This window comes from Protobothrops mucrosquamatus, unplaced genomic scaffold (genome assembly GCF_001527695.2).
Source record: "Protobothrops mucrosquamatus isolate PMUCROS unplaced genomic scaffold, P.Mucros_1.0 scaffold307, whole genome shotgun sequence".
NCBI lineage: Eukaryota > Metazoa > Chordata > Lepidosauria > Squamata > Viperidae > Protobothrops > Protobothrops mucrosquamatus.
In genome coordinates, this window is record NW_015386649.1 from 354,623 (window position 1) to 365,054 (window position 10,432).

A 10,432-nucleotide genomic window follows, 5' to 3' on the forward strand; every position below is an offset into this window, starting at 1 on the left:
TACTGAATCAACCTTATTAATATGTACCAAGCATACCTAAGAATAAGTCTTAACATCCAGCCACCTCTTGTTCCTGCAAAAAAAAAAAAAATCAAAACAAAACATTGTGTTGCATTTCTGGATTTAATAAAAAGAAGGTTCATTTATGCTAATTTCAGGTTATGCCAATGGCATTCCAAGGCTGTTTGGATATTCTTGGGATTTTACTCAGATAAAAATAGTAATAATACTTGAATCCAGTGAAAAAGTATACCCAAGCATTATATCTTTTTACTTCAACTATGGCAATTTCAAACAAATGATGACATTAGAAATGTATTAAATAAATTAATAAATGGTTAAATATAAATAAATGTCCAGGTAGTCAAAAGATATGAAGAACCAGGTAGGCAGAAGACCAAACAGAACCATGACCAACCATATATCATTGTTGAATTGAAATGTCCTGACAGGTTTTCTCTGCAAAATTTACATATGATATATCTGAATATGTGTTTCTGTAACATTCCTTATTCTTCTCACCCCTTATTTTGTGATGAATTTCAAGCAATAAAACCAAGAATCGTATTAAGGTATTTTATATCCCCAAATCTGAGACTAGGAATTGGGAATGATGTAGCTCCCACTAGATGTCATATGTTCATTGTAATGCCTTGTATGAGTATCTGCAAGTACAACACAAACATGTACAAGGAAAATGTCATCTTCTAAGTATAGCTATAAATATGAAGGGTACCATTCACCTTATAGCACACACATATATGTGAAGGCCTTCTCCCTGTGCTTTACATTCAGAGATGTGTGTGTGTGTGTTTATTGAGAGAGAGAGAGAGAGAGAGAGAAAGAGAAAAAGAGAGAGAGTCTCACTGACTCACTACTAATATTAAATAATAAAATGTAGGTAATGAAAATCATACTGTCTCCTACATTTCCTAGTTTAAATTAAATAGTATTGGAGTCTGTTCAGTGAGGACCATGAAACCATTCAAGACCCCACCAATATTTATTGGGGTCAAAACTAGGAAATGAGATATCCTCCCTTAAAAATGTACAGTGAACCTCATCCAATATCACTTAATCTATTGTGTCTTATATTTCCTAGAGGTTTTCTAAATTACTTCCGGAGGTCATTCCAATATGCTGGAATAATGTTTTAGAAGAAAAAAACTATTCTCCTAATGATTTTCACTCTTGACAAGCAGCATTAAATACAACTCCCTGTCTGTTACTGTGCATTTAGATAATTACTAGCTTGCTTAATGTCCCTAGTTAATGTTAATCTTCTTCTTCTCTTCTTTTATATAAGATTAACTTGCTAATTTTGTTTCTCTGTCAGCCTCCAGATCCAATTAGAAATATGGGGGAGGGTATCTACTTTGCAATGAGTTTGTTCTATCTCAGCAAGACAAAATTGTGCAGCTGCTTTGCACAACGTTGGCATTGTTCATTTTGTGCACAGAATAAAGTGTAAAGTATCTTTGGATAGCAAACCAAAATCTATTTTGCAGTCAATTTACAACATTGAACATTCTCTTATCCCAGTAGCTCTAATTCTATGGATTGTGTGCTGAGCATGTATTTGATTTCAAACAGCATCTTGTAGAAAGGTACCAATAGAAGCAAAGCATACGTTATTCCAATTAACATATGTCACGGGAACACAAATGACCCTCTTCTTAAATGGACTGATCCTTTATGCTTCAAAAGCAATATAATTATCTCCTAATCTGCACTTCTGCAGTTTATTTGAGTGCATATCTTTTTGACTTCAAAATGCAATTTCTGGTCACGCTTCAATAACACTGTCAATTATTATATCTTTTCTTTTCCTTTTTTTCTTTTTCTTTTCTTTTTCTTTTCTTTTTTGATAGAGTCGATAAAAGGAATATTCAAACAGTTTTTTAAAATAACAGTCTGGGCTGCTTTCAGTGCATTATTATTAAAGGTTGTATTTTCTCATATGGTTCATGGAAAAACAAACAAAAATCTAAACAAGAATATTTGGAAAATAAAATTAAGCAACTATATATGCAATGAAACTTATACCAGATGTACATAAATCTTTTCTGTTTCCTAAATTAGAACATAATCCTTTCGATGATACTGACTATTCAAAGATATTGGGAGCAGGGGGCAAGTATGATAAATTATTAGCCCCTAAAGTGAAACAGTAACAGTGAAGAATATTTTTAATCTTTTTAATCTTAAGGATACTTAGAACAAAGTATAAAATAATTCCAAACACAGACTCTTTTTCTCTCAGATATGACTGTATATAATGTTGAGCCAAAGGTTACTCGGGAAGAAATTAATATTTTTTTTAACAATATAGCTCTTTTGAAGATTATACATTGCTAAACTCTTTATCTAGCCACATCTCTGTCACTGTGGGGCAGAATAGATAGTTATGAAAAGAGAAAAAGCTGCCAGTATGATTACCCTATTAATTGGCACGAAACACCAAAGAAACCTTTGAATTCTATACTATTGGAAGTTTATGGCAGTTCATTTTGAGTCACATTTTTCTAACTTTAATGAGGCTTCTAGAACAATGGTTTTGAAGGCTGTTGATTGCTTTTGGCCAATTCTCTTGTTAATAGTTGCTTCCAAAATTTTGATAGCAACTCCAGCATATGGACCACAGCCAAAATGGCTTTTTAATTGTCCATTCTGTGCTATTTAATTTAATAAAAGTTCAACATGCTTCAGTTAATATTAAATTATTACTGGATTTGGCAGGGGTGGTTGTGTTGAACTTATTGACTTTAATTATTTGTTTGTTTATGATCCAAGACCACCATTAATACATGCATAACTATATACTCTGTGTGTGTGTGTTTGTGTGTGTGTGTGTGTGTGTGTGTGTGTAGCCATATAGAGTTACCAATTAATTGAAAAACCAGATATTTGGAAACTTTCAGACAACATTATTGTAATTGTAATTATTCCATGACTTTCACAAAGTTTTGTGGAACTTGCCAGGATTGTCCTTTATCTTCTGTTATATTTAATTTGATCTTGAAACTACTGACAACTCTTATGAGGAAACTGTAGGATCTTTGGGGCCTAAAGCAGTTGAACACAAATTCTTATTGTTATTATATGTTGTGATGATATATTAAGTCTTATTGACAATCATGATTGTTCTATACCTATACTTAAAGTATAGCAGCTTAGTTTTAATTTAACTTAATTTAATTTAATTACTCTTTAAATAATTTATATTGGAAAAATGTTGATTATAATAATAAAAGCAAGTACAAACTAGACTAAGGAGAAAAAGAGAAATAGAAAGAAATAATGAAGATTTGGTATCAGCACAAAGTTTATAAAAAGATTACCAGAGCTTTATTAAACTTACTTTATTCTAGTACTAATTCTAGTACTAATCAAAAACAAAGGTCAGGTTTTTATTATTTATATATTTATCTGGAATCTTTACGCTCTTCTAGTGTCCAATTTCTGAATTCATAAAAGTTATGGTAAAGTATGATACTAATGCTTTAGATCAGCTAAATGCCAATCACAATGTCAGTATAATGAAGTAATATATATTTGATTTCATTTTTTGGCCAAGATGCAATTTTCAATTTCTGTCAGCACTGAAATTCATTTTGAACAATTCAAATCTGCAATATTTTTGTAGATAATTAATTAGTATTGTTAGGATGGAATTTGGAACAAAAAAGTCCTAATGTCACTTATTAACATTATAATAGTTAAAAAATTATAAAGAATTTTGAGATGAGATCATTTTTCATGTTTGTTGTATGCTGCAAATAATGTTTTAGAAGACTTGACTATCACTTTCATGACACTTAAGCAATTATGTACTTTTAAGCATATGATATGGATCGTATATCTATAAGTTAGTAAATATGATTTCAAGAATAATAATATGGTTTAAAATGTGAGTATGATTTTGAATTACATAGTTCAAATTTAGCATTTATCATCACATGAACAACTAAGGATTCATTGAGGGAGCAGGGGGGGAAGAGGAGGAGGAAGATGATGATGATGATGATGATGATGATGAGGAGGAGGAGGAGGAGGAGGAGGAGGAGGAGGAGGAGGAGGGACAAATGAAAAATGATACTCTAGATGGAAAAACAGTGTGATCGTGGCTAAACTATGTCTGTTCAGTGTCTGCTTATGAAGTGGTTGAAGGATAATGGAAAAGTTGTCAGTTATGCTGTATAGACAAAGTTTAATGATGTATTTAAAATGTTTTTTATATAAGATATTGTTCTTTTTTGTTTTTGTTTGTCTTTCTTTTCTTTTTTGTATCTTTTCCTTTTCTATTTTTTCTTTTTCCTTTATTCTTATATAAAAGCAAAATAAGGGCAAAAAAACCCTTTTTTCAATCAAGAACTTATAGTGGAACCTGTAGCCCTCACCCTCCTCTGTTGTTTATTAATAGGTACTATAAGCATCAGCCAATGATGTCCAAAGACAAGGAGAATTAAACATTAATCATATCTCATAGATTTGAGTATAATGCTAGCTGTTCTGTAGTGAGTGGGGTGTATCACCCTATTTTAAAAATAATCTCACCTATTCAGAGATACTGTTATATGTTCTGTTGTCAAGACGACTGTCATTCCTTGTGTGTAATTTGCTTCCCAGCTAAGCACCATAGTGTATCACAGCTTGTTAATTCACCTGTCTAGAGAAGTGATGTTATACAAACAAAATGCTCATGATAATATTACCAATATAATTGGCCTTCACTACAAAGCTATTTTAAATTCTCCCCATATTTGTGAATGTCTCATTCAGAAGCACGGTCAGCTCCCAACAAGTGTTAGACCAATTATAGAAACTATAGGCTGATGCAGAATCAATACCAAATGGCACTTGAAAAGAGCACAAATGGCCCCTCTAAGGTCAAACAGAGCAGAATGAAATCAATAAACCAAATTGAAACAAAATATTAGTATTGTAAAATGAGAAAGGGAGTAGGTAAGTGAATCCGCCAAGTCCAATAGCAAATTATTCCACAAATTAAATGAAATTATTTTCTGGAATCTTCTTTACTTGGGAAATTTCATTTCATTTTTATTTATTTCTATTCTTTGGAGGCTTATATTTGCCATGAAATATGAAAGCAGTAGAAGACTGAAGGTGATTTTACCCAGAATACTTTTATGCAGGAAATATATATTTTGTCATGCACATATTTTATATATTCTACAGGTAGGTACTAAGCACAATCCTAGGTAGTTGGGTTGTATTTCTCAGCTAAAGTCATGTGTACATACATGTACATACAAAAACACTCAAACACACAAACACGTTTCGGTAGAGGAATGGATTAATAGTTAGCTATCCTGGTAAATTAAATGAACAAATCTGAAACAGATCTCATTTGCAGCATGAAAATTAATAATATATAGCAAAATGGGTATATTATTTATAAAGTAAAATATTGGGGGATGCAGTTCAGATATGTTTGCAATGAAAGATGCCTACCTCTTTTTTCTTATTTTTTTTCTTTTTCTTCATAATTTTCTAAAATCTAAACTCCTTACAGTGGCCTTAACATCTGACCAATCTACATTGATACGTTAGTCTTTCCAAGACAGATTTATATACTTTTTATATACTTTCCAGTATAAGATAAAATAATTTATTGTCATTTTTTTATTGTGGGCACAACAGCACACATCAAAAATGAAATTTAGTTGCCCGTTCTCAAAGTGAAACACATACATGACACACACCTAAACATTCTATGAACAACATATGTACAGACCCACACCCCTACATATACATAGCAAATAAATATTTAATATTGTCCATCTTGAATATATAATGGAAGGAGGAAGCTTGACAGTTCACAAGGTTAATGCTGTATGGAATGCCAAGCTTTGATGTCACCTCTGTCTGGAAAACACTGCAGACAGTTAATATTCGGAAAGCAGCAGGCCCAGATAACATCCCTGGACGTGTCCTCAGGGAATGCGCAGAGGAGCTGGCTTGTGTTCTCACTGATATTTTCAACCTCTCATTGCAGCAAGCAGTGGTCCCATCGTGTTTTAAGATGGCCATCATCTTGCCAGTGCCAAAAAAGTCCACAATTACAGGCCTCAATGATTACCGTCCGGTTGCACTGACATCCACCATCACAAAATGCTTTGAGAAGCTGATAAAGGACATTATTGTATCTAGCCTCCTGCCAGCATTTTACCCGCTTCAGTTGGCCTACCAACCAAATCACTCTATGGAGGATGCTATTTCTTCCGTTCTCCATCTGAGCTTGAAACACTTAGAGGAAAGAAATATGTGTGTTTGTTGTTTGTAGACTTCAGTTCGATGTTTAACACAATCATTCTCCAGCATCTAGTAGACAAACTGGGCCTTAAGATTAAACACTCCCTTGTGCAACTGGATTCTTGATTTTCTTACCAATAGGCTCCAATATGTGCGAGTTGGAACAAATACCTCTAATACCTTTTTCTTGAGCACAGGTTCTCCTCAGGGTTGTGTCTTAAGTCTGCTGCTGTTCACCTTGTTGACCCATGACTGTTGTGCTAGGTTTGCCACCAACCATATTGTGAAGTTCGCAGATGATACAACAGTAGTGGGCCTTATTCAGGATGACAAGGTGGAAGCTTACCGCAAGGAGGTTGAGGGGCTGGTGAACTGGCGTAAGGAAAACAGCAAGACAAACACAAGGTACCATGGAAACTGCTTCTAAAGATCTGCCAATAATGGTTTGTTCTACTGATTTTTTTTTTCAAGGAAGGTTAATTCATGATATTTCAGGACCATGGGTCAGAGTGAGTGAATCCACATTCTTCTGTGCTGCAGCAGATTCTGAACCAGAAATAAGAGGCTAGGTAATCCTTCAGATCATATTGATTCCTCAACCTTCCTACCCCTATCCTTCTACACCAGGGCTCCTCAAACCTGGCCACTTTAAGACTTGTGGATTTCAACTCCCAGAATTCCCCAACCAGCATGGCTGGCTGGGGAATTCTGGTAGTTGAAGTCCACAAGTCTTAAAGTGGCCAGGTTTGAGGAGCCCTGTTCTACACTGTCTGGGAATTACCTTAAGTGTGATCTTAAATCTCTTATCTTATACCATGGGACTTAAATCTTGATATATGATACCCCCAAAGGAAACAGACCAGAACACACAATGTGCTTCTAGACCAAATTGTAATTTCACAATAGCCAAACAGAAGGCCTGGAGAGATTGAGAATTACTTAGAAAACCATTGGAATAGGTTTCCTAGGATTTTATTTTTAATCTTCTTCAGCTCCTTGACAAATGTATTTTTGTAAGTTATTTCTGGAGATGTTTTCTGAATGGCAACAATGAAAAAGAACTCAGTCTTAGGATAAAATCACACTATGGTGCATGCTTCAATACTCTGTAAAAGGAGGGGTTTTTTTGGTAGATTTTTCCTGTTTAAAAAACTGCTGTAATCATGACCTTTATTACGATTGGACCATACATAGCTCCTACTATGTAGAAAAGCCAAAACTGAAATAAAGGTTTATTAAGTGCAACGTCAACCTATGATATCATAAGAAAATTTTGACTGCAGCATGAAACATAGTTTTTTGATGACTCTTTGTACCAAAAATTAAAGGAGGAATTCATAATTAAGGAAGTGGGAGAAGTAATGTTATTATCACATATTCATCAGTGAGCGGGCACATATATTCAAGTCATCCCTTTTCATAGAGCGTTTTGTTGGAACTCCATATTAGTGGTAATTAATTTATAAGAAGTGCTGAAAAAATGTCTGCTGAAATCTTGCCTACTGAATATTTTATTATGCTATGTGTATTTATTTTTATTTTTAAGTATGAGGAAATTGTGAAAAATAATATCAGAATATGTAAACATATAGACAAGCAGGGAAATACATCTGTGAGTGGTGTGCTCTAGCAGAAAAATAAAAGGATTTTGTAATTAAAAATGGGCATCTTGAAAGAAACAGTTTGGGTAGAAATAATGCATATTGTCAGGTGCAAAGGAACAGGATCATCCATTAAATTGCAGCACAGAAGATTTATTCAAGCCTATTCAAAGAATCTAGTCAATTAAAGTTTAACACTAAATTGGTGCCAGATAAGGGTCAACAGAATTCAGCAGAAGTTGGACCATTTGTGAAAACATAACAACTCTAAGCTAATGATGCACTTAACTCCACCTGCCCAGTTCTGCCTGCTACTCTACATATGCAAGATCATATAAACAGTAGCAAGATTTGAGAACTGAGCATTGACTAATGTATGGCTTTCTTTGTATGCAATCAACAAGAAATTATTAAAGCAGAACATTGATTTTTTGGGGGGTATCTGTCATATACATTCAAATTCTTCTATGGCAGGGCTTTTCAACCAGTGATACGGGTACCACCTGTGGTACATTGGCACCTGGCAGATGGTACGCGACCATCCTAGAATAGGAGGGGAATAAGCTGAACTGGTGGCAGCACCGCACAAGCCTGAGTGAGAGATGGCTGTAGCTGCAGGGCTGTCAGGGCTCAGCGGAAGCGCCAGTATCAGCGCCAGGCTCCAACTGTAGCTTGGCGCTGATCCTGTTGCTTCTACTGAGCCCTGAAGAAGCACCAATCAACTGGAAAGCAGCACTGATCCTGCTTTCTGATGCTTCTGCTGAGCCCAGAAGAAGCGCCAATCAGCTGGAATGTTGCAGCACAGGGTCTTGTGATTTACATTCAGATGCTTGGCAACTGATTCATATTTATGACAGTCACAGTGTCCCAGGGTCATGTGAAGTGACCAAAACCTGCTGCAACCACCCAGCAGATGGGGGGAATAAAAACCAAACACCCCCTCATCCCACCCCCACTGCCAATCCTCAACAGAAATGCTCACAACAATGAAAACCTTGGACAGGAAGAAGAGTGCCGCCGGGTGGGCAGGCAGGTGTCTTGCTCAGCTGTGGCTTGGGAGGCACTTTTTTCAGTGCCATTGTAACTTCGAACAGTCACTAAGTGAACTGTTGTAAGTTGAGGACTACTTGTACTTTATCACTTTTTTCCTTCTTTTTTTGGGGGGGTCATCAAGGTTTTAACACCTTGCTAGGCGACTGGTGGTACTCGGATGTTGCCATATCCTAAAAGTGGTACAATGGGTGAAAAGGTTGAAAAGCCCTATTCTATGGCACCATAAATAAATTCATAAACTTTCATGGATCATTGTCAGGTTGTTCAATCCTTAATAACGAATTGAAGAAGCTCTCAATATAGCTAACTGTGAAGTCTATTCAGCATCTTCTGGTTTATAGACTATTAAATTTGCATTGTCACATAAATAAAAATAAAAATTGGAAGGGACCTTGTAGGTCATCTAGTCCAACCCCCTGCTCAGGCAGGAAACCTATACCATTTCAGACAAATAGCTGTCCAGTCTCTTCTTAAAAACTTCCAGTGTTGGAGCATTCACAGCTTCTGGAGGCAGGTTGTTCCACTGATTAATTGTTCTAACTGTCAGGAAGTTTCTCCTTAGTTCTAGGTTGCTTCTCCCTTTGGTTACTTTCCATCCATTGCTTCTTGTCCTGCCTTCAGGTGCTTTGGAGAATAGCTTGACTCCCTCTTCTTTGTGGCAACCCTTGAGATATTGGAACACTGCTATCATGTCCCCCCTCGTCCTTCTCTTCATTAAACTAGACGTACCCAATTTCAGCAACCATTCTTTATATATTTTAGCCTCCAGTCCCCTAATCATCTTTGTTGCTCTTCTCTGTACTCTTTCTAGAGTCTCAACATCTTTTTTACATCGTGGGGACCAAAACTGGATTCCAAGTGTGGCCTTACCAAAATATTGTAAAGTGGTATTAACACTTCATGTGATCTTGATTCTATCCCTCTGTTAATGCAGCCAGGCACTGTGTTGGCTTTTTTGGCAGCTGCAGCACACTGCTTGCTCATATTTAAGTGATTGTCCACTAGGGCTCCAAGATCCCTCTCACAGTTACTACTATTGAGCAAGGTTCCACCTGTACTATACCTGTACCTTTGGTTTTTCTTGCCTAAATGTAGAACCTTGCTTTTTTCACCATTGAATTTCATTTTCTTAGATAGTGTCCAATGTTCAAGTCTGTCAAGATCCTCCTGTATCTTATTCATATTATTATCATTATTATTCATATCTTATCATTTACATTATAAATCAGTATATTTTCATGGAAAAATATAAATGTGAAATGTGTCCTAAAACAAAACCATGTTTTCATGGTTGTATTATGGATCTTGTTGTGTTCTTTGTATTCCCCCCCCCTTAATCCCCTATGCATATCCTGATCACCCATTAAGGGTGATTGCCCTTCACCATTGATCGCCCATTAAGGGTGATTGCCCTTCACCATTGATCGCCCATTAAGGGTGATTGCCCTTCTCCATCTGCATACAGTTTCATGCCCGTTGCTGGTTGGCTAACTAGCAACAGG

The 10,432-nt window shown here is 35.7% G+C and overlaps 1 protein-coding gene across 1 annotated transcript in view; it reads left to right on the forward strand.

The window, feature by feature from the left end:
* The window catches only part of LOC107286670 (metabotropic glutamate receptor 7), a 284,502-nt gene that overhangs the window by 205,173 nt on the left and 68,897 nt on the right, over positions 1-10,432 (forward strand). The gene's annotated exons all lie outside the window — the stretch shown is intronic.